General features: G+C 45.9%; 1 protein-coding gene across 2 annotated transcripts in view; it reads right to left on the reverse strand.

Moving 5' to 3' along the window:
- PRICKLE2 (prickle planar cell polarity protein 2) overlaps positions 1 to 23,797 on the reverse strand; it is a 329,796-nt gene that overhangs the window by 110,261 nt on the left and 195,738 nt on the right. The window contains exon 1 of one of the 2 annotated variants that reach the window (XM_043587866.1): positions 7,626 to 7,776. The exons of the other annotated variant lie outside the window; for it this stretch is intronic. The gene's annotated coding sequence lies outside the window, so the exon portion shown is untranslated. Of the gene's footprint in view, positions 1 to 7,625; positions 7,777 to 23,797 lie in introns of those variants that run through there. 2 annotated transcript variants of the gene reach the window in all.

Consider the following 23,797-nt stretch of genomic DNA (forward strand, 5'->3'; position numbering starts at 1 on the left):
CTTAAATCACAAGGAACCCTCAAATGGGTAACCCTGCTCTTCCTATTAAGGCAGAAAGGCGATGGGGTATATTGTCCAAAAATAAGACTGAACGCCAACTTGGATTTAATTCCAAAAAACCAAAACTTCAGGAAACCAGAACCTTGCTTTCTCTGAATATCCCTCTTAGGTAATAAGAGGGGGCTAGTTGAACTACCCAAGACAACAGTGTAAACACATATGCTTTTCAAAACTTCACAAAGCATTTGACTTTAATTCATACAAACTGGAACATTTTTTTACTTAAGACAAATACAACCTCATCTGGAAAACACCTCACTGACTTCTTATAATTTCAGGTGCCCTGACTATTTAAATGGGCATACCAGAGAAATAAATACATCTAATAAATTTAATAAACACATTTAATATATTTAATAATTAAGTGTATTTGTTTCTATGGTATGTTTGTGAACACACACACACACACGCACACACACAAGTAAGTTCCAATATCTTTCACATCTATCATCCCTACAAGTTGCCAAAGTTCCAGAGTCAGATGGTATTAATGCAAATCCCAGCTTGACCATCTACTAGCCGTGGACCTTGGACAACTTGTGTGACCTCTCTGTGCTTAGCTTCTGCAGAATACAGATGATAACAGAGTATTATCATGAGTATTAAATAAGATACAGCACATACAATTGTGAGCACAAGGCTTGGCACACAATAAGCAGTCATGAAATGTTATTAATTATTTTTGTGACTCTGTAGGAGAATCTTTGTAGGAGCTAAGTGATTTCTTTGAGGTGTACTCGAATAAGGAATGATATAATTAGGATTAGAACCTGGGATTTCTGGGGGTGCCTGGGTGGCTCGGTTGGTCAAGTGTCTGACTTCGGCTCAGGTCATGATCTCATGGTCTGTGAGTTCAAGCCCCGCGTCGGGCTCTGTGCTGACAGCTCAACGCCTGGAGCCTGCTTCAGATTCTTGCGTCTCCCTCTCTCTGTGCCCCTCCCCCACTCATGGTCTCTTTCTCTCTCTCAAAAACAAACATTAAAAACAAATTTAGAAAGAACCCAGGATTTCTGAATTCAACTTTCTTTCCTGTGGAACACTCTGTTATAAAAATGGCTAAGAAGGCGCAGCATTGGCATCACCAGGAACCGTGTTAAAAATCCTGACTCTGGGGGGTGCCAGTAGGTTGAGTGTCTGACTTCAGCTCAGGTCATGATCTCGAGGCTTGTGAGTTCGAGCCTCGCATCGGGCTCTGAGCTGACAGCTCAGAGCCTGGAGCCTGCTTTGGATTCTGTGTCTCCCTCTCTCTTTCTCTCTCTCTCTGCCCCACCCCTGCTCATGCTGTCTTTGTCTCTCAAAAATCAAAGAACATTAAAAAATAACAATTTAAAAATCCTGACTCTGGGAGCGCCTGGGTGGCTCAGCCGGTTAAACATCTGACTCTCGATTTCAGCTCAGGTCATGATCTCACAGTTTGTGAGATCGAGCCCCGCGCCAGGCTCTGCGCTGACAACACAGAGCCTGCTGGGGATTCTACCTGCTCGCATGCAGGTTTAATTAAGTAATTAAGTAGGTAATTGATTAAATAAAAAAATTTAAAATGAAAAGAAAATCCTTTAGGGAAAACAATGCTGAGTCTGAATTTTAGCAACGCCCCAAGATGCACACACATTCAGCTGGAGCAACCTCACTGTCTGGCACTCTGCAGGATGCTTGCATAGGTGACAGCCCTGGAGGACTTCTAGGAGTGCATGAGCAGCCCCAACACAGGACAGGATCATGCAGACCCGCTTCACTAGCGTGAGGCCTCCAAAGGTCAGATGTGCCTCCAGGAAGCTCCAGGTCACTCTCTGGAGGGCCGCCGCTTCTCATCTTGCAGCACATATCCACAGCCCAGAGGGTCAGGTCCTGATATAAAACCTGACCTTCAAGTTCTCTGTGCCAGAGCAACCGACGGTGCAAATCACATGCCTCCACCGACGAGGTGGAGTTTCGTTGGGAAAGTTCACACTCATCAAGGTCAGTGCTGGAAGAGAACTTACAGATTATTTGATTCAGGACCTCCCTTTTGGGGATGAAAGAACGGAAGCTCAGAAAGGGAAACACATATATTCTAGTTAGAACCTGATGTGCCTGCAACTGGGGATCAAAAGCTAACAAGGTTGGCCCCTGTCTACACTCCAACTGGGTTTGCCCATGTTTGCCTACAATTTCAGCACAGCAGAATTTCCCACGCTGCCTCTGGTCCAACAAAGGGCTGCTTCCACTGGCCTTTAGCTTTTACTCCTCATCTCAGTGTGTCTTAACTGACTTTCCAACCAACCTCCCTTCTATTCTAAAAGCCACATTCAAAACGGTGTTCTGTTTTAGTCTCTTCATGGTTGCTTCTCATCTTATCACAAGATTAGCTGAAAGGATTTTAATTTGAGAGCTAAATAATGACATGTTCCTCAAATGAGGGATCCACAGAAGCCATCTAGAAGACAAAGAAAAAACCCGTGCAGCGTATCTTATGACAGGAAGTGTAAGCAGGTCCCAAAATAATGGACGTTACTTAGGCTCTGGACGATGATTATCCTGGGTTTGAATCCCAATTTTACTCTTTTTGTCCGTGTAACCTTGGGCAAGTTACTTAACTTCTAGGAGTCTTGGTTTCTTTTCTAGGCAACAGAGCTAATAATATCTAGCTGCATAATTGCTGCAAGAATTAATAAGGCAAGGTGTGTAAAGCATCTTATATGTCAGCTAGTCCACAGTAGGTGCTCTATCTATGACAGTTATTGCTTTTTCTACATATTCACATAAATGCTAACACACAGACTAGAGACAGATACACAGACACCCAAAACATTCTTACACGTACACTAATGGCTACTCTGAAAACCTATCTGACCCTGTGACCACAGAAAGTATGGTTGTTTCTCAGCTGAGTTCTGGAACTTTCCTGAACAAGCATCTCTGAGGACTCGCAAGTGATGAATGGATGCCAAGAAAAGAGTTGGAAAAATGGCATCCTGCCCAGTTGAAATGAAATGCTAAGAATTCCTGTCCTAGTTACTTTTAACCCTGGATGGGGCCGGATCACATTTGTAAGGTTTGATTTTACGAAGCCCAGAAGGGGTGGGCACTCTGGGGCCAGGGACGCTCCCGGGGTGAGCGATACGGAGGCTACTCAAGTCAGACATCCATCATGAGGCACAGAGAGTGCCATACTGTCAAAGGTACCAAGCTGGGCTCCAACCCTGTGCCATATTCCAAGGAGTAAATGAAGCCTGTGATCCCTCCGGTGCCTCGGGATGCTTTACATACAGGAACTCAAATCTAGGACCAGCAAGAAGGGGGATACCAGAAATCGCTATTTTTCTTTCCTCCTACGGGTTCACTCTGCTGTTCTGAGTGAGCACGACTCTGGTAACACTTTCCCACACGAGGCCAGCCCTGACTTCCTTGAGGCCCCCACTGCCAACTAGTGATGTTTCCGGATTCTGTGCCCCCTCCAGGGTCATATCTCCTCATAAAAGTCTCAATCAATCAAGTCTCAACCAACTTGATTTTGACGGACTTTATAGCCACACATGTGCTGGAAGTTTACCATCTAGACCCACCATGGAGAGGCAGGTTCATGTTGTACCTGAAAACGTGCTCTTTTTAAATAATGCATTTTTCAAAATGGCCTGTGGTGCTTTGGTGGGAAACACATGCTGTGTTTAGCCACCAGTAGGGCTTGAGTATTTAAAATGGCTGCACTATGAATTCTATAGGACAGATGGGGAGAGGAATTTCTAGCTGAAGGAGAAGAGAGGCTCCTGCCTTTGAGTTGCAACTTCACCCACGGGGAACCTTCAGCTTTACACTTTTATGGTGGATTGGAGACCGCTCTGATATTCTCTCAGCTGCTTCTGCATTCTGGCTGCTTCCCTCCTCCCCTCCTCCTAACCCTTCCATCTAGCCACCCCCCCCCCCTTTCCTTGCTTCTTTCTCCCTCTGCCTTGTCCCCAGGGAAATAACAAAATGAGCAAGCCCCAGGCTTCAGACTCGGAACAAAGAGCTGCTCAAACAACAGGCCCAAGAAAAAAGAAAACCAAGTCTCCAAACTCAACTGACCAAGTCCGCAGCGAGATTTTGGAGGGCTTACCTTGTTGGAAACTCAGTGTGATCTTATCCAACATTTTCTCTCCTGCATCATTCAAACACACACACACACACACACACACACACACACACACACACACACAAATTATAAAAACATGAACATTTCATTAAAAATCTTTACAGGTTGGGACAAGAGCAAAGAGGCAAGTACCAGTCATGAACATGAATGAGGCAAACACTTTCCCAGGGCCTAGCCCCAAAGCTTCTTAGTTTGTGACAGTTCACAGTCACCAGGACCTGGCTGATTTTTAAGTAAAACCATCAGGGAGAGAGGGAAGAGGGAATGATTTTTGAAGGGCCTTCAGACACAAAAGAAGAGTCCTCGGCCAAACGAAAGCCACAATTCTGTCTGAGGAACAGAACATTGTCACTGGCGTGTGTTCGAAAACAACCGAGGGGAGAGAAGACCATGTCTTCAGGCTTCTGAAGACAGCCATTTCTGCTAATCCGCACCTGGCAGTGCAGTGGGGTGCTGAAAAGCTCCACTCCAACTCAGACCCTTCGGAACTGATGTGTGTAGAAGCAGCATTATACTAGGCACCAACATTTGTCACCGCTGTGTCATTTAAGGTAAGGTGTTTTCCCTCTGTGGTCTTCAGTTTCCTCCATCAAATGAGCACGTAAGCTACTACCTCTTGCTGCTCACAGGTTTGGATTTAGTGGGAAATATGAACGTTACTGGTACCAGCAAGAAATAAAGTCCCAACACCTAGTAGGTACCAAGAATTGGGCAAGGACACCACAGCCACCATTTCACAGCCAGTGAGCTCAGGAGAATTGATTTCCTATTTTTACACGAGGAAACCAAAGCTCAGAGTGGTCAGGCAATGCTCTCAACACCACACACACCATCAGGAGATGTAAGGGAAATGGGCTGTTATCAAGATACAGATAGAATTCTCTCTGCAAACGCAACTTGACTAAAAAAACAAAAGAAACCAAGAGTGACCAGCTTCCAATTCTGAGTCTGCTGAGATTCCTCTGGCTCCTTTAATCATTCTCCATTTGTCTTTCAAACCCCCACACTGGAGCTCCATTTAACATAAATTTAAAAGATGTTCAGAAGAGAGGCTAGAAACAGCTGTCAAACTGTGCGACTACACTCACAAGTCTGGAAGAGACCTATTGTGTCAGCGGAGACCAGACAAGGGCAGGATGGCCTATTCCTTTCCCCTCACGGCACACCTCCACACTGGAGACACCCATATGGTGATATATATTCAGCCCTGGAACTTCTGAGGACCCAACCAGCAGCTGAAGCCCATAGCCAAAGGCCTCTCAAGATGGAGAAAAAAAATGCGAAGTGTCTGCACTGAAAAGAAGAAAGAAGAGGACCGCCTCTCACAGGCAAAGTTGGAACTGAAGAGAAACGCGCACAGAAATCCAGAAATACGTCAATTCCAATTTGGATCCCACAGCTTTCTGCATGTGACTTGTCAGCTGCCCAAACAGGAGACCTTCTTTAAGCATGCCTGAGCACCAGCTAGTGCTAAATGATTTTCATTGTACCATCCGGCCACTTTGAGTTCCGCAAAATCCGGCAGCCCTGGATGGCACCCCTTATTCTGTCAATCCCATCAGTAGGGTGCAAAGTTTCCTTGAGTGGGAACGGAGGTGGACATTACAGGAACTCGAGAGGACACCTCTTCTGCTAGCAACACCCCTTTGCAGACAAATGGATGGAAACATATCGCCTTTCCAGTGGACCGTTTTGTTTTTAGCAACGATGCTTATAATAATAAGGATAAAAAGGCAACAGTGGAGGCAGTAATGGCTAACATTTGCTGAACATTTGCCTCGTGGCGAGCACCGTGCTGGGTGCTTTTTCTGTCATCTTAGTAAATCCGTATACCTGCCACACCACCTATAGGTTCTAGCGCTCTCCCCATTATACAGCCAGGAATCACTCCTCAGAGAGAGAGAGCGCTAGGTATCTTGGGTGCTGTCTGAATCTAGAGTCTGAGTCCTCGGTCAACAGTATGCCGTCCTGCCTAACCCCTAAGCTCCTTTCTCGTTCTTTAGGCTTCCATCAATGTATCTTCCTTCCTCCATTTCTATTTATTCCCCTCCACTGTATGGTGAACCTTCACAAACCTGCCATTCCAAACAATGCTATTTTATTAATGTTGGCGGCCCCATGACTATTTATAGGCCAAAATGCCCAAGGGAGCCTACATGTTTTAATTTAAAAAAAAAAAAAAAAAAAAGAATTTCTGAGGGGAAGGAGCATGTGATGGAAAGGCAAAACCTTTACAAGCACACGAGGAGCCATTAAGTCCAAATTTCCAAAACATGGCAATTCTGTCAAAGTTGTGACTTACTCTGGAGCCCATGAGGACACTCATCCTGACCCATCTGTGAAAGCCATCAGCAGCCAATAAACCTTCTGGGGAGCAGGATCAGAGTTGCCAATTCGGCCTCCAGCAAGGAGGCCAGGCTGCTTCATTTAGTTTAAGTCTCACTGAGATGGTTTACAACACTCTCCGGGAAGAGATGCTCAAGCAAAGCAAATTGCAGCCTTGCAAGCTGAGACTTTGGTCCACGGCAGTCCGTGCCGACATTTTCACGGCACACTGGGGCCCTCCCCTGACTGTGGTCATGGATGCACCGCCTGGAAGCAGAACTCTCTTGCCGGGGAAATAATATATGTGCCTAAATTATACAAGAGCCACGCTTGGACCGGCGGATGGCATCGCATCTGGTACAGATCACTTACCCTGGTGTGATTTGGCCCAGCCCAGATTATTTATGGTTCATAAAAGTCCCGTTAGACCCCAGCATATTCTAGGACCACACAACAATGAGTAATGGGATTAAAGATCTGGATTTCATCGCAAGACCTCCACGGCAGATTAGTAATGCTATGATTGGTTTTTGGGAAACCAAGAGTGGGGAGCACTAAGTATGAGCACTCCTCTAAAAACGCAACGTAGAGAACACAGTGAGTCATGTGTTTCAGCCCGGCTGTGCAGTCGTATTTGGGAGCTCTGTCACCATCTCTAATATGAAAGCACTGGCTAAAATTAAACCCGAATTAACCAAGCACCATTTCTTCACCTGGAAGTCTCAGCTAACTCCTCGTTCCCCAGACGCTCGAATGGTTTCTGACACCCTGAGCAGAAATGACTGCTGGGGATGAACACTACCAGGTGTTTGGTTTTTAAACCCTCTCCCCTTTTATTATTATTTTGCAAAGATAACTGCACTTCCTTTACAGAACGGCTGCTTCTAAAGCACTAAGACTGAAGCGTTTCTTCAAGACTCCCTACAGCTGTGACGCGTCACTTTGCAATTGAGCTTTCTAATCAGCATAGAAAAGGTAAAAGGTGCCAGAGGACCACTAAAAATGTCACTTGACCAAGATAATGGAGCTGTGATAACCTCTCCTAATGCAAACCATTTACATCCAGCCTTCTCATCCTCCCTAGAAAATACACAGTTGTCTAATATGTGAATCAGAACAGATTTCTTACCTATCTCCAGGGAGGATAAAATGCTCAGTCTTGGGAGAAGCTTCAACCAGACCCTCTGAGCTTGTCAATTGCCACAGTTCACTTTCTCCCCGGGTCTGGCTTCTAAGAACGCAAGCAGGACCGCAGGCAGCCAAAGCATCTTCTTCTGGAAACCCTCCTCAAAATCTAGACCCTTCCCGACAGCAGAAGCAGGCTCCAGCCCGAGCTGCTCATGGAAAACAGCACTGCTGGATGGAGACCCTGCTGGGCACCCACCAGGGGAGGGGAGAAAAAAAGTGTGACTTCTACCCTTCCTCTGGATCCGACTGCCTTCCAGAGAACCCAGCTTCTCAATCTGCAGGAAGTCACAGACCCCAGCTTCAGCGTCACCAACTGATCCCGAGCCAGACTCAGGGCGACCAGTCAGCTGGTTGCAGAGCCCAAGACACTGAACCAGGAAATGTGCAGCTCGGCCAAAAAAAAAAAAAAAAAAATACTAATAATAATAACTGTCGCTGGAGAGGCTGGTGGTGCCGGAGAAGTCGCTGTTGCAGTGCCCACATCCTCCGCATGCTAATGAAGCCGTGACGTCAGCAAGTCAGTCACGGCATCTGGACGTCCCGTCCCGCTGCCCAGCACCGAGATTTATTTACATGTAAATTAGCCTCGCCTTCCAAATCAATAATCCCCGAGCCAGGGAGAAGGGAAGAAAGCCTTCTCGGGATGCAAAGGCCCTGGCTCTGTAACCTCTGAAGGAATACAAAAATAACACCGGTAAGAAGAGAGGCTTTAAAGATACATGCCTTTTTTTTTTTTTTTTTTTTTTTTTCTTTTTTAAAGGCTGTGCTCTTATGTGCTGGGGATCAAATCTGGGCAGTTATCAACCTGAGCGCCTGTTTCAGATTATATTATGCACCAACCCAGGAGTGGAATCCTAGCTGGTCTTTTCCTCCCCCAAAACTGTGTCGAGTCTTCAAATGCCTCTACTTCTCTCTTTTTAACTTTCATTTCCGGGTGTTTGCTGCCTGGAGACTAGGTCCTCCTCGAATTTTTGTGCACATCTGAAATAAAACACAAGACTACCTTCCTCAGGTGCCTGGGTGATGAATGAGTCATTCCCTCCCTTAACCCCTGACCCTAGCTCCTCCTGAGTAGAAGAGACAAGAAAGCATAAATCAGCCCAGGGGCATTTGAGGACCCTGAGACCCTTAGAGAGCACTGCTTCCATTCTTCCATTTTACAGATTCTGAAACTGAGGCTTCGAGTAGAAAAGGGTTTTTTTCCCATAGTCACAATGGGACTTCAGCAAGGACAGGCTAGAACTCACATTTTCCGGATCTCTGACCAGACCTTTGGGTCTCTAATTAGATCTCTAACTCCCCATCTGCTGCACCAACAGGGGCCCATCCAAGCAATCATGAAGAAAGAACTCAACAGGGCTGGGAAGTCCTGGGTCCGAATCCCAGCTTTAATTTATGCAAGTGATGGGACCCTGGACTAGTAGCTTAACTCTTGGGGGTGTTCAGTTTCTTCACGTGTACCAACCCTTCATTTAGTATGTTCTGAACACCTCCTCTGTGCCATGCACTGTTCTGAGGACTAAGCACAGACACAGTATTTGCTCTCTCCTAGCTCAGAGTCTGAGGCAATAAAGTAAAAATATTGAACGCAACCATAGTGAGGATTGACACGATATCACACTCACTAAATAACAGTTCTTTCCGACATTTTGGATGAAGTAAAAAAAAAAAAAAAATCACCAAGGCCTTCTTTCCACTAGGATGGTCATTGTTTCTATCCTTGGAGTATTTCCATGGTCATCTTTTACTGTTTAAAATCAATTGTTCTTTCAATGCTGCCTAGGCAGTATGCTGGGCCAGGGGAGAGCCAAGTGCAAGCCAATATGCCGACCCTGTGCCTGAGATCAAGAGAGTGCTGCGGGTTCCTTAGGTGGTGCGTGAGGGGGATAGGGGGGACTGGGGAAGCTAGGAGACAGGTGTAGTCCATCATGCACAGAAGCGCCCCCGAGGACAAAGCAGCCAGCACGGTTCCTTGCCCATACTCCCCGGACTGAAGAACCCACTCTGATGAGCTCTGCCCTTCCAGCTGGAGTTCCTGAAGCTTCAAATGAATTTCTTTGTCAGATGTGGGGAAGTTTAAATTATGTCTTTTGTTATATGTAATTGTATTAATAATGCTTAATAACCTCTTTCAGAATGCCTCTCTCTGGTTCAGAGAAGACCTTTCATGGTGAAAATCACGGGACTGGCGTAACTTTTCACTAAGAGAAACAGAGTACAAACCAATGAGCAACACTCTGCGTCCGGTCTCCATCGTGCAGAGCTCAGGGCATGTGGGGAAGCGGAAGGTTCCCCTAGACCTCAGTATCCTTCAGGATACTTCAGGATCAGCAAATACAACAACTGGGGGCCACCAATGGCAACGAGGCATCCTACCCTGGTGTGGCCATGGAGAAGTCACTTCAACTTTCTATGCCCGTGTCCCAGTTTCTTCATCCTAAGGCGAGCCCACTACTCTTTGATGTACTTACTATCATGAGAATGCTGAGAAGCAGTTCACAAGTGACTGGCAGGAAAGCAATGAAGAGGCAGGCTGGCACGTGACTACCAACTTTACAAGAGTTCACAAAATAACATGGGGGAGGGAAGCTATGGCCTGGGGACGGGCCCCGGCTCTGATATTAGCTGACTGCAGGATGAGGGGCCATACGTTTTCAGGTACAGAGGAGGGAGAGTAATAGTGCCTACCTGTGCAGAGCTGTTTAGAGAATCAAATAATCCTCAGTAGGAAGCATTTAGCACTGAGCCTAGCACACAGCCAACATTCCGTAAACGTGAGCTCTTGGTAGGGGACGTAATGATGTTTTTGCTGTTAACTTTGGCATTAATTAGTTACCTGACTAGGCAAGGTTCAAAATATGGGAGCAACTGGCTTGATGGAGAAATGCAACATCCTCCCTACTCCTAGGGTAGAACTCAAAGTTCCACCCAACGTGGGTGAGCTGCTGACATGCTCTTCCCACGTGAAACAACGCAAATATTTGCAAGCGCTACGAAACTAGGGAAGAAAGCAGCAAAAATGACCAAGAGGCACTGGGGGCCTCCTCCTCTGAAGCTGCACAACACGGCCAGACAGCTATATTTCTGGCAAGCAAAGACACTTCATCCATCATTCAGGTACCCATTCACTCATTAAATGAGCTCCTACTATTAGTCACCGTGTGAGGCCTCAGGGACATCACGGTGACCAAGACAGACGTGAACCCTGCCTTAAAAAAAGCTTAGGAATGAGAGGGGAAGACAATTAAGCAAGCAATTAGAGCAAGGGTGATGCATGTCAGGGGAGGGCACGTGCTGGGTTCTCAAAGGTCTAAAGGCAGTCAGGAGGGGGATGGTGCAAAAGCATGCTGAAGTCCTTGTGACAGCATGTGCTCTGTGAGCACAGCTTAGTGATGGGGAATCTGGACAGCTATGCATCATCCTGTACAGATTGCTGAAATGATAAAGCCTACAGATCAGTAATTCTTCATGACCATGATATTCATCCTGGCCACCATTCTACTCAGAATTTTTATTTTTATTTTTTTTTAATTTTCTCTTAACATTTATTTATTTTTTAAAGACAGAGAGGGGCGCCTGGGTGGCTCAGTCGGTTAAGCGGCCGACTTCGGCTCAGGTCATGATCTCGCGGTCTGTGAGTTCGAGCCCCGTGTCGGGCTCTGTGCTGACAGCTCGGAGCCTGGAGCCTGCTTCAGATTCTGTGTCTCCCTCTCTCTCTGACCCTCCCCCGTTCATGCTCTGTCTCTCTCTGTCTCAAAAATAAAATAAACGTTAAAAAAAAAAAAAAGAGCATGAGCAGGGGAGGGGCAGAGAAAGGGAGACACAGAATCTGAAGCAGGCTCCAGGCTCCGAGCTGTCAGCACAGAGCCCGACACGGGGCTCGAACTCACAGACCGCGAGATCATGACCTGAGCCGAAGTCGGCCGCTTAACCGACTGAGCCACCCAGGCACCCCGCTACTCAGAATTTTTAGAAAATATACTATTAGTAGGGTGCCTGGGTCGCGTAGTCAGTTAGGCATCAGACTCTTGGTTTTGGCTCAGGTCATGATCTCAGAGTTGCTTAGCTCAAGCCCCCACATCAGGCTCTGTGTTGTGACAGCTCAGAGCCTCTTTGGGGTTCTCTCTCTCTCTCTCTCTCTCTCTCTCTCTCTCTGACCCTCCCTGGGCTTGTCCTTGCTCTTGCTCTGCCCCTCTCTCCCAAAATAAATAAACTAAAAAAATGAAAAATAAAAGAAAATACACTGTTAGGTACTAGACAAAGTGAGACCACAACTTCTTGGAAATGTCAAAGACCTGGCAAACTGGGACAAAACTCACAGTGGTTTTTACAAAAACCTAGTGAAATTTCACATTCACAACAGCAAACCTCTTGGTAGGGGGTGGCAGGGAAAACAGGCGATACATATGAGACACTCAGTAGAGTATCTATTGGGATCTGTGAAATTTAGGACACTCTTGTGGAGACAAGGACACAAGTGCTGACCTTCAGAACTTTCTGTTTGGATAGAAACCAAGCTATTTACATAAAGTGGCTAAAACTGCATACTGCATATAGGAAGAGAGGCACAGAAGACTAGATTAATTGCGGCTGACATGATCAGAAGTCAGGGAAAGTAGGATTTGAGTTAGGTTGAAGGTCAAAAAAAATCTTTTTTTTTTTCTTTTGGAACAGGAAAACATTTTTATATTGGGGGCGGGTGGGGGGTGGGGAGGCCTTACACAGCATGACACAAAATCCAGAAGCCATAAAGGAAAAGTCTACTCTAATTGCCAAGGTCAAATTTGAGCTGCTGGAAAGGGTATTGCAGGCAGGTGGAACACAAACATGAGAGACCAGTGTTAGCATCAACGCAGAATTCAAGATTTGTCTGCAAGGACACAAGACAGGGGAAAAGCACCAAAGGTATGCTGGCGAGGGCTGACCAAGAGGGCGCTCCCCACATTAAGGGAAATCAGATGGGCTTTGCATTCCGGCCAGCAACTGTCAACATCTTGCTAGAGGATTGCAGGGAAGGGTGAGCGAATCACTGCTGGGCAGCTTCTAGAAGAGAAGGGTACATGAGGACTGTGAGGCAGTGAGGACTATGGCCCCCTAGATGAAAGGCTCTGTGGATGATAGTCATGGTGACAACCGTCTGTCTCCACTGCTAGAGGGGTAAAATAAGATGGAATGGGGACTTAAAAAAATTTTTTTTAATGTGCATTTTTGAGAGAAAGGAGAGAGAGACTGAACACAAGCGGGGCAGGAGCAGACAGAGAGGGAGACACAGAATTCGAAGCAGGCTCCAGGCTCCAGGCTCCGAGCTATCAGCACAGAGCCTGATGCGAGGCTGGAACCCAGGAACCATGAGACCATGACCTGAGCCGAAGTCAGAGGCTTAATAGACTGAGCCACCCAGGCGCCCCCTAGAATGGGAACTTTAAATGAACTAAAAACAAATTTCATCTGGACTCAAGGAAGATGTTTGACCACTGACATGGTAAGAACTGGCATGGGTCACCCAGAGCAATGGAAGCTTCTTGGTCTCAGAAGCACTTTCAAAAAAGAAAGAGCACCAGTCCCCTCTGGTTTAGATTAAGCACCTCCTGGCCCTGCTACTGTGAAATCCTCATTACCGTAAGGGAGATCACCCGTGTTTCAAACCACGCATCTAACAAAGGTCATGTGTTCAGTTTAGTTTATTTTATTAAAAAAAAAAGTATGTGTGTAGAATATATTAGATATTATCCACGTAATTATAAAATATAAACTATACATAATTCATTTTATAATTACGTGGATAATATCTAATATAGCCTACACACACACTTTATATTATATATATTTATATTTATTATATATTATATATATTATATATTATATTATATTATATTATATATATATAATATATTATATAAAGCACATTCTTGAAAACCATATATATATATATATATATATATATATATATGGGGAGGGATAAATATATATACATATGTATAGTTTTTATATAGTTTCAAAAAAATCCCCAAATTTCAAAATCTAGTAAATTTTCTAGAGAGGGGGAGGGGAGGCTGACAAGTCTTTTATCAGCAGGGGCTGGACTGGGATGCAGTACACACACAGTTGTAATCTCAGTGGTGTCAAATTAAAGAATGAGTCCTCATTCATGCAAAGTCAGCTGGAGGTGCAGGCAATCTCCAGGTACCTCCATTCCAAGCAGTGACTCAGGGATCTAGTCTGCTTTCTCCTTGTGTTTCTGTGGCTTCAACACCTTTATTTTCATTTTATTTTTTTTTAATGTTTATTTATTTTTTTGAGACAGAGAGAGACAGAGCATGAGCAGGGGAGGGGCAGAGAGAGAGAGGGAGACACAGAATCCGAAACAGGCTCCAGGCTCCGAGCGGTCAGCACAGAGCCCGATGCGGGGCTCGAACTCACGGACTGTGAGATCATGACCTGAGCCGAAGTCGGACGCCCAACCGACCGAGCCACCCAGGCGCCCCTTCAACACCTTTAATATCCAGGTTACAGCGACAGGAGAAGAGAGAGCCGGGGTGCGTGTAGGTGCTTTAGCCTGGAGGCAAATGATGCCACTTCTATTGATGAACTTGTCACATGACCTCAACCGACTGCAGAGGGGCTGTGAAGTACAGGCCCCGGGAAGAAGAGGCAAGAAGAGATCACGGGGAACCCTGTTACCATGTACCACAGCTGTCCATTTTTATTTTCGCCACGTAAATCCATTAGCACGCTATACTAAAGCCATAATGTCTTAAAATAAAGGGATATTTAATACCAAAAAAAAGATGATAGTTCTAAATGAATACTAGAGATCAAAGATGCATCAGTTTTGCTCCAAAAAGAAACAACAAAAACCACAGTCAGGATTTGTATGAACTCTCAAGCAATAGCAGCCAGCCCACAAAACCACACAGATAATAAACTTGGGAGGCGTTTATAATGTAGGTAAAGATACACGCAGTGCCCACCAAGGGCAGGTAAAGATCCACAAGGCACCCACAAAGGTGGAGCTGCCTGCCTAAGAAAGAAATGCTCCAAAGAGATTCTCCTCGATAGTTCCTAACCACTTTTCCAATTAGGACTTACAATAAAAAATCTGCCTCTTGCAACAGAAAGACCTAAATTCCAATGTGCCTCTATAACCTCCTCCCTGCACGACGCGGTAACAACAGCCACTCATCTTTTCTAAGCCTCAGGTGTTCCATCTGCAAAATGGAGACATCTATCTACCAAGGGTTTGGATAAATGAGATGAGTTAAAGTATATAAAGGACTCTGAGGAGTATCTAGCATCCGGTTAGTATTAATGTTACTCCCCACCTGGTTTTCAGACAAGGGGGCAAGAATGAGAGATAAACTATACAATCGTTTGTGACAAACTTAAGGAACGACCCACCCCAGCACCCCTTATTTATTGCCCATCTAAGATTCCCAATCATAAATGTTTCTCAGGCCATGGACGCATTTCTGAATCTCATGAAAAATAATCTGGCGCACCCTAAAACCAAAAGAAAGGCCTTCCTTTCCTCTTTTACGCCATTTTAGGAAACTGCCTCATCTCAGACATTTTCATTATTCTTGATCCCGCTAACCTAATGCACCAAATTCTACCACGGCCTCTTATCCTTTTTTAATTACATTAATTGAAAGGAGAAGTGTGGACAGGCGAGCATGGACAAATCAAAATGAAAGACTGCTAAAGATCTTGCTCCCTCCTCCCAGAAAGATTAAAAGCTGCATCGATGATTTAAACATGCTTTGCACTGCACATTTCCATGAAAATATTGTGAAACTGACACGATGTGGTGGCAAACATTGCTTTTGTTTCGGAAAAAGAAAGCTGTACTTATTACAGCAGCTTTTTGGAAGTACTCATTTTCATTAAACAGCTGAGTAGCAACCTGAATTTTCTCTTGGAAAGGGCCAGAAGAACGAGCAAGAGCCACACAGGGATGCTTCGTTTTTCCAGCACTTCCTAAATGTAAGCACGAGAGCTTCTACAGGCTTCTCTTGGGAGAGAGAGCTGGCAAAATGGAAGATACCCCAGAAAAAAAAACTGAAAAACTCTCTACCTCAGAAAATAGCAAACTTGAAGCACCCGGGTGGCGCGGTCAGTTACACATCCAATTCTTGGGGCGCCTGGGTGGCGTAGTCGGTTAAGCGTCCGACTTCAGCCAGGTCACGATCTCACGGTCCGTGGGTTCGAGCCCCGCGTCAGGCTCTGGGCTGATGGCTCAGAGCCTGGAGCCTGTTTCTGATTCTGTGTCTCCCTCTCTCTCTGCCCCTCCCCTGTTCATGATCTGTCTCTCTCTGTCCCAAAAATAAATAAACGTTGAAAAAAAAATTAAAAAAAAAAAAAACATCCAATTCTTGATCTCGGCTCAGGCCATGATCTCACGGTTCGTGAGTTCAAGCCCCACATTGGGCTCTGCACGGACAGCTCAGAGCCTGCAGCCCACTTCAGATCCTCTGTCCTCCCCTCTCTCTCTGCCCCTGCCCCCCCAAAAGTAAACAAACATTAAAAAAACAAACAAACAGGTGTGTCCCAATCAGGATGTGGTGTGTTGGGAATCACTTATTATTAAAAACAAAGAGAAATACAGAAGGTTCCTGGACCTCCAGATTAGTTCAATTCTTTTGTAAAAAACTCATAGTATTGCTTTCTTAGGTAAGTCCTTTGCTTTACAACTCTTGTCCTGTTTCAGAGATCTGCATCCATCACGAGCGACTATGATCCATCCTTGGTTAATGTTCATGATTACTTGATTAACATCTCTCTCTGACCAGACTGCACGCTCTCTGAGGGCAGGGATTGTGCCTTTTTTTTTTTTTTTTGGCATGTTGTTCTGTTCCAAGCATCTAGCACCGTGCCTGGCGACCTGACAGCTTCTAAATATTTGCTGAATGAATAAAAAGTCTGATGATAATTCTATCTGGAAATCAGAGGGAATTCAGGATTTCTTCTGTAAGAACATTTCTCTGCTCATTTGCATACCCACATGATTCTGTGAGTGGGAAAGAAAAGGACAGATTTACCCTCTCTGAAGCACTTTCTTAGCTTAGCTTCCATGATGTCACATTCTCCTGGCCTCCCTTCTACCTTGTGGCTGTACTTCCGGAGTCTCTTTGGCTGGTTCCTCCTCTTCTTCCTGACACCGAAACACTGGCATATCCCTGGGCTCAGCCCTCGGACTCTTGCTGTCCTCTATCTACGTGCACTTCCTTGATCTGCTCTAGGGTCTTCGATTCCACTCGAGACCAGCCTCTTCTCGAACTCAGGGCTTACGAATCCCCCTGCATTCACACGTGGATGTCTAAAGACTTCTCAAATTTAACAAGAGATCAGTTCTTCATACCCTCTACAGACCTGTTCTGCCTGCCAGATTCACTATCATGGTTAATGGCAGCTCCATTTTTCCAATGGATGAGAACAAACACCTTCAAGTCGTTCTTCACCTGTTCCTCCTCTCCCCCCTGACATCGAATCCAGGAATTGGCACGCTACATCCCATTGGCCAGACCTGCGCTGCTTCGTGTTTTTGTAAACGCAGTTTTACTGGAACACAAGCATGCTTATTTATTTATGCATGTCTACGGCCACATCCAGGTTTCGACAGCCGTGTGGAGTAGTTCCAAAAGGGACTGTGTGGCCCCAAAAGCCTAACATATTTACTCTCTGACCCCTTTCACGGAGTATTTCTCGACCCTTGACTAGTCCTGTGGGCTCTACCCTCAAATGCAGAACCGAACACTTTCCCACTACCGCCAATATCCAGCCCCCGCTCCAAGCCAGGCTATCTCCCTCCCGGATGGAGACGCAAGCCACCATCAGCTCTTCCCTCCACCTGGACCCTTCGTGGTCTATTCGCAAAGCTGCGACCATAGTGATTCTCTGAAAACGAACGGAGCGCGTCACACGTCTGCTTAAACTTCACCGACGCTGCTCTTCTCAGCGTATGCGCCTTGGGACGGATCCCCCGCGGCTTCTCTGATACTACTCTTGCTACTCTCTGCCTTGCTGGCACATGGACAGGGGTCCTCAGACACACCAGGCACATGCCTGTTTCCCGGTCTTTGCAATGGCTCTACCCTCTGTCTGAAAGGTTCCCCCCGCAGACAGCAGCATGGCTCCCTCTCCTACCTTTTCACGCCTTAAAAGCGTCACTGCAGTGAAGCCTTACTATCCTATCTCATGACGTCCTTCCCCCCACCTTCCTAATGCTACCAAACCTTTACCCTACTTTATGTTTCCCTTAGCCCTTGGCACCCCTTAGACAAGTTTTACTGAAATGTAATTTACACATCGCACCGTTCACCCATTTCAAGTATACATCCGATAGATTTCAGTATATTCATAGACTCATGCCACCACGATCACAATCTAACTGTAACACACTTTCACCAGCCCTTCATGCCTCAGCCGGGAGTACTCCCTCCCCATTCGTCCCACTATTCCAGCCCCGAACAGACACTGGGACATTCTTTGTGGCTACAGATTTGCCTATTCTGGGCATTTCACATAAATGGAAGCATACAGTAAGTGGCCGTCGGTAACTTTTTTTCTTGCACTTAGAGTAGTATTTTCAAGGTTCATCCATGCAGTAGCTTGTCCCAGAGTTTCATCCACTTGTACTGATGAGCAATATGCCATTGTACAGATGTACGTTTTATTCACCAACTCATCAGCTGATGGAAACGTGGGCAGTTTCCACTTCTTGATTATTACCAATAAGGCTGCCATGAGCATTTGTGTACAAGTTTTTTTGAGGATGCATGTTCCACTTTTCTTGGGGATGTATCAAAGAATGGAGTTGCTGGGACATATGGTAATTCTGTTTAACATTTAAAGGGAGCACCCATATCTCTGCCAAGACTTAAGAATCTTGTTAATTCTGTGAGGGTTCACTTGTTTCTGAAAAGTTTTCTCCCGCTGCTCTCAAGATTTTCTCTTCGGGGGGCACCCGGGTGGCTCAGTCAGTTAAGCGTTGGACTCTCGATTTTGGCTCAGGTCATGACGGCAGGGTCCTGAGTTCAAGTGCCGCATGGGGCTCCGTGCAGACAGTGCTGAGTCTGCTTGGTATTTGGTATTCTCTTTCTCTCTCTCTGCCCCTCCCCCACTTGCACACGCGTGTGTTCTCTCTCAAGATAAATAAATAAAAAAGATTTTCTCTTAGTCTTTCAGTATTCTGACTACGATGCTATCTCAGCGTAGATCATTTTAAATTTACCTACTTGGACTGCATTAGCTTCTTAGATGTGTAGACTAATAATTTTCATCAGATTTGGAAGTCTGCCACTATTATTTCTTCAAGTATTGTTTTTTCTGCTCCTTTTTCTCTCTTTAGCTGATCCCAGATTTCTAAAACATTCCATTCAGGTAATCAAACCATCACACTGCATACCTTAAACCTTATGCAATGACGGATGCCAATTGTTTCCCAATAAAACTGGAGAAGTTATTTTTTAAAAAGCTCTTTTCATTTTTCTTTTTTCTCCCTACTCTTCAGATTGTATAATCTTTATTGATCTACCTTCAAGTTTTCAGTTTCTTTCTTCCTCTGGGCTAAAATCTACCAATGAGCCACTCATGTAAAATTTTCATTTCAATTATTATACTTTTCAACTCCAAAATTTCCATTTTTAAATTTTTTTTAAAATTTATTTATTGGGGCACCTGGGTGGCCTCGGTCGGTTTAGTGTCCGACTTCGGCTGAAGTTATGATCTCACGTTCATGAGTTCAAGCCCCGCATCAGGCTCTGTGCTGACAGCTCAGAGCCTGAAGCCTGCTTTAGATTCTGTGTCTCCCTCTCTCTCTGCCCTTCCCCATTCATGATCTGTCTCTCTCGCTCTCAAAAATAAGCACTAAAAATTTTTTTTAAATAAAAGTTTATTTTGAGAGGGACAGAGAAAGTGAGCAGGGGAGGGATGAAAGAGAGAAAGAGAGAGAGAGAGAGAGAGAGAGAGAGAGAGAGAGAGAGAGAGAATCCCAAGCAGGATCCACACCATCAGTGCAGAGACTGATGTTGGGTTCAAACCCACAAACCGTGAGATCATGACCTAAGCTGGAACCAAGAGTCAGATGCTTGACTGAGCCACCAACACGGCCCGAAAATTTCCATTTTTCAATATTATTTTTAAAAACAGTTTTGCATTATTGATATTCTCTATTTGATGAGGCAACGCCATCATGTTTTCCTTTCACTCTTTAGACATCGTTCCCTGTAGTCCTTTGGACATATTTAAAATTGCTGCTTTAGAGTCTTTGCCTGCTAAATCTGACATTTAGACACCTTCACAGGCTGTTTCTTTTCCTTGCTTTTTCCCTATGTGCCAGACTTTTCTATTTCTTTGTATGACTCATGGTATTTTGTTGAAAACTGAACATTTCACATAATATAGCAATTCTGGATACTGATTCTCTCCTCCCTTTTCTGGAGCCTGCTGTTATTGATGTTTATTTGTTTAGTGACGGACTAGACAAGGTGAGTGAAGTCTATCTCCCCCGCAGCGTGCAGCCTTTGACGTTGCTACTCAGAGGGCATGACTATAGTCTCCCGGAGCGCCTGGCTGGTCCCTATTGGCATCACACCCAGCTGTTAGCCTCCACTAATTGTTACCTGACTGTTCTATTATTTTTGACAACACCCTGGGGCACACAATGCTCCACTGTTTGATCTAAGGTAGGGCTTCTTGGTAGGGTGTAGGGTGTTGTCGGTCTCTGAGGTGCCCTTCCCAGGGTGAAATCGTAGCCCTGGACTGACAGGTCGGTAGAGAGAGCGCCCCATCTTCTTGGCTGCATACTGCCAGAGCACAGTATGCATCTCGATGATTTTTGATGGGGGTAAGTGGCAGGAGGAGGTGAGGGGGTCACGGCTCACAAGCCACAGATTCACTCTTCTTACCAAGACTTAGTAGATTTTCTTGAATAGGTATTTCCGCATTTGCTACATACCCTCAGGACAATTCTCAGAAACCTTAAATAGTTGGTTTTTTTTTTTTTTTTAAATAATTTTCACAACCAAAGGATTATTTCCCTGGTTAAAGTGTCTGCTGTGTTCCTCAAACCGTCATTTTGGAAGTTGATGCCCAGGACTTAGTACTCTTAAATCACTATGTATTTTATTTGTTTATGTTGCTATATGCTCTGTCTCCCTATGGCGACCTAGAAAGTAAGCTCTAGGGGACGGCAGGCAGGATTTTTGCGGTTTCTTTGAGCACTCTATCCTCAAAACCTGGAACAGTGCCTAGCACACAGTAGGCCCTCTGAAAATATGGTTGAATGAAGTGCCCATGACCCACAGCCTATTCTATGTATGCCACGGTCGATCATAAACTGCCAGGGCTGATGATCCATTTACGGTTGTGACAATTATGAGTAACTGCAGTCCTTTATGTCCACGTAACAGATTTTTTTGCAATTTTCTCAGAAGCAGATCACAGCCCTGGGAAACTGTCACACCTGTGAATGTCATCAGGCAGATGACTGATGGAGGAAAAAAAAGAATGAGAAGTGCAGATATGGTCTACGTATCGCTCAACCCACTGTACTGGATTCTGCCTGTGTTCCTTTTCATCTTAAATCTGCTTAGCATCTATAAATAGCTATAAAGGACATCGAGTTTAAAAGAGAGCCCTGCTACAATGAAACTAGCCCTGAACTTGCAATCAGGAAATCTGCGTTTGATTCTGGGCTCTGGCTCTTGCCGTCTGTGTGACACTGGGCAAGTTGCTTAACCTCTCTGTTCTTGAGAACCCTTCTCTGAAAGATGTGAGCAATGGTTATAACTGTAACACCTCTTGTTGTAGGAGTTCAAATCATCTTCACCAAGCACTGTGTGCAGCAGGAACACTCAGTAAGCTTTAGAAGCTATTATTATTATCTGTAAAACAGTCATCACAGGCCTGCTACTTAGGGTATGGGGATGATCGGTCCATCCAATGGCATCATGCGATGCCTTGTGCAAAATGGCCTATCAGAACTGCAGAAGCAAGTCTTCCTGGGCTGAGAAAAAGCCCTGCTAATGTTTGTTCCTGTTCCAGTCCACCTTGCTACTCCTGCAAGCCTGTGTTGCCACTTGTCAACCTTCAGACTAAATGAGGCCCTGCAGCAGAACCTGGGAATCCTGCCTCGAGACCCTCACTTGCCCCAGGCAGGAAGTTCCTGGGATGAGGCCACCATTTTCAACACTGCCTCCCAGCTACCATCTTGCTCAGCTGAGATCCAGGACAAGACAAGGTGCCGACTACCAAAACCAGGAATCACAACCTGAGAGTCCAGGCCAAAGGAGCAATGGGAGACGTTCTGTTGTGCACCGTCACGCGCCTCCCTACAGAGAAGCTGGTAGCGTTCGACCTAACGTGGGGGAGTCCAACCCGCCGAGACAGCCAGGATCTGGAGGAGAGAGAAAAGTTCCCAGGTAGCCAGGGACCTCTGGATAACAGGGGGTCTGTCAGGCAGGATGTGTTCAAGGGCAAAACCGGACTCTGCCCCCTCGTTAGCTGTATGAACTCTGACAAGTCCCTTTCCTTCTCTGAGCCTCTTCTAACAGTCTCTGCCTCATGGACTTTATGGATTATAGGAGATAATACAGGTAAAACCGCCAGGCACACAGCAAGTTCTCAAAACAAAACAAAAAAAAATGCTTATGGAATCTGAATGTAAACATACCAGCAGTCGGCCTCTGCATAGCGAGGGTGTCTGGAGCCCTCCGGTTTGAGGGACCATCAGCACACACACTATCGGTCTGCCCAGGCGGACGCTTCCCGGCCACTGAGATCCGGACAACCAGGCGATTTACATGCTGACTTGTTTATTCTTCCTGCTCCTCTAGATGCCACTGCGCAGCAAGCGGGAGCCCTGCTGGGGCATCCTCAGGGTCGCCAGGGGCCAGGCCCGGGTGGATGTCAGAGCAGGCTGCCGCGGTGAATTATTTAGCACCCCTTCTTGGAGGCAGCAGCCGGGCTCACCCGCCAGGAGCCACATTCCTCGTCCCTTAAATGGCACACACAGAGCCCTGCTGGGGGCTGACGCTGGCGCTCTTCACTGTTCAGCTCAGCACAGCTGGAGAGGCTGTGCAAGGAACGGCTGTTAGGAGCCCGGCCAACAATAAGATACACAGAGGGGGTTCGGCTAGCTGGGATGAGAGTGAGCCACATTACTGGCAACCAGAAACACCAAGAATAGAAGAAGCTTAGAGTCAGCCCGTGGCTGGAGTCAGCTGCTCAGAAAACACACACACAGGAAAAGGAATGTGTCTTGGAGAGATCCTTGGGCACAGCCAAATCAGAGCCGCCAGGTGCTAGCACAGACCTTCCAAACACCCAGTCTTTGGGGATCTCTAAGCTGCAATCAGGAGTGTGTAGCCCTAGGGACAGAGCTGGAGACATTTACGAGCCGAATTTACGGGTGACGTTTACTACATACACAACCTCTGATAGAATCCTCAGGACAAGCTTCAAGGTTATAACCAACAGTATAAGGAAAAGGAGTTCTAGATAAGGAAACGGAGGCTTGGAGAAATCAAAACAGCTATTCCTCCGTTTCGGAATCTATTTCCTTCTTCTTCTATTCATCGCTCTTCTGAAATTTTCTCACTTAGCTTGCTGAGCCCATTCTTCCCATTCCACCCGAGGTTCGGGTTGATCTTGGTGTGAGAGATCTTACTCCAGAACTAGCAGGCAAGATCCCTGTGCTTGTCATGAATGCAGGGTGAGCCGGCTATCGCCCCTCTGGACGGCAACGCTGACGTCGGAAATACTGAATGCTTTGCACACAGCTAGAAGCCCTTTGCAGGCTGTGGAGTTGGTCCAGGACGGATCCCATCTTTTGGGGAAATGTAACAGTTCTGGAGGGCTAGAAAGATTCACAAAACTCCCAAGATTCCTGTGTGGGCTGTGCAAGGCCTCAGTGAGTCTGACCTAGGGGTTCTATGGAATTCATTGCTCTGCACTTGCCAACTTAGTCACCCACTCGATAGGGCTGGAGCTTTGGGACCCTCCCAAAAGCATGGTGTTTCTAAATTTTTTTCTCCAAGGTTTATTTATTTTGGGGACAGAGAGAGACAGAGCATGAACGGGGGAGGGGCAGAGAGAGAGGGAGACACAGAATCG

This window comes from Prionailurus bengalensis, chromosome A2 (genome assembly GCF_016509475.1).
Source record: "Prionailurus bengalensis isolate Pbe53 chromosome A2, Fcat_Pben_1.1_paternal_pri, whole genome shotgun sequence".
Classification (NCBI taxonomy): Eukaryota; Metazoa; Chordata; class Mammalia; order Carnivora; family Felidae; genus Prionailurus; species Prionailurus bengalensis.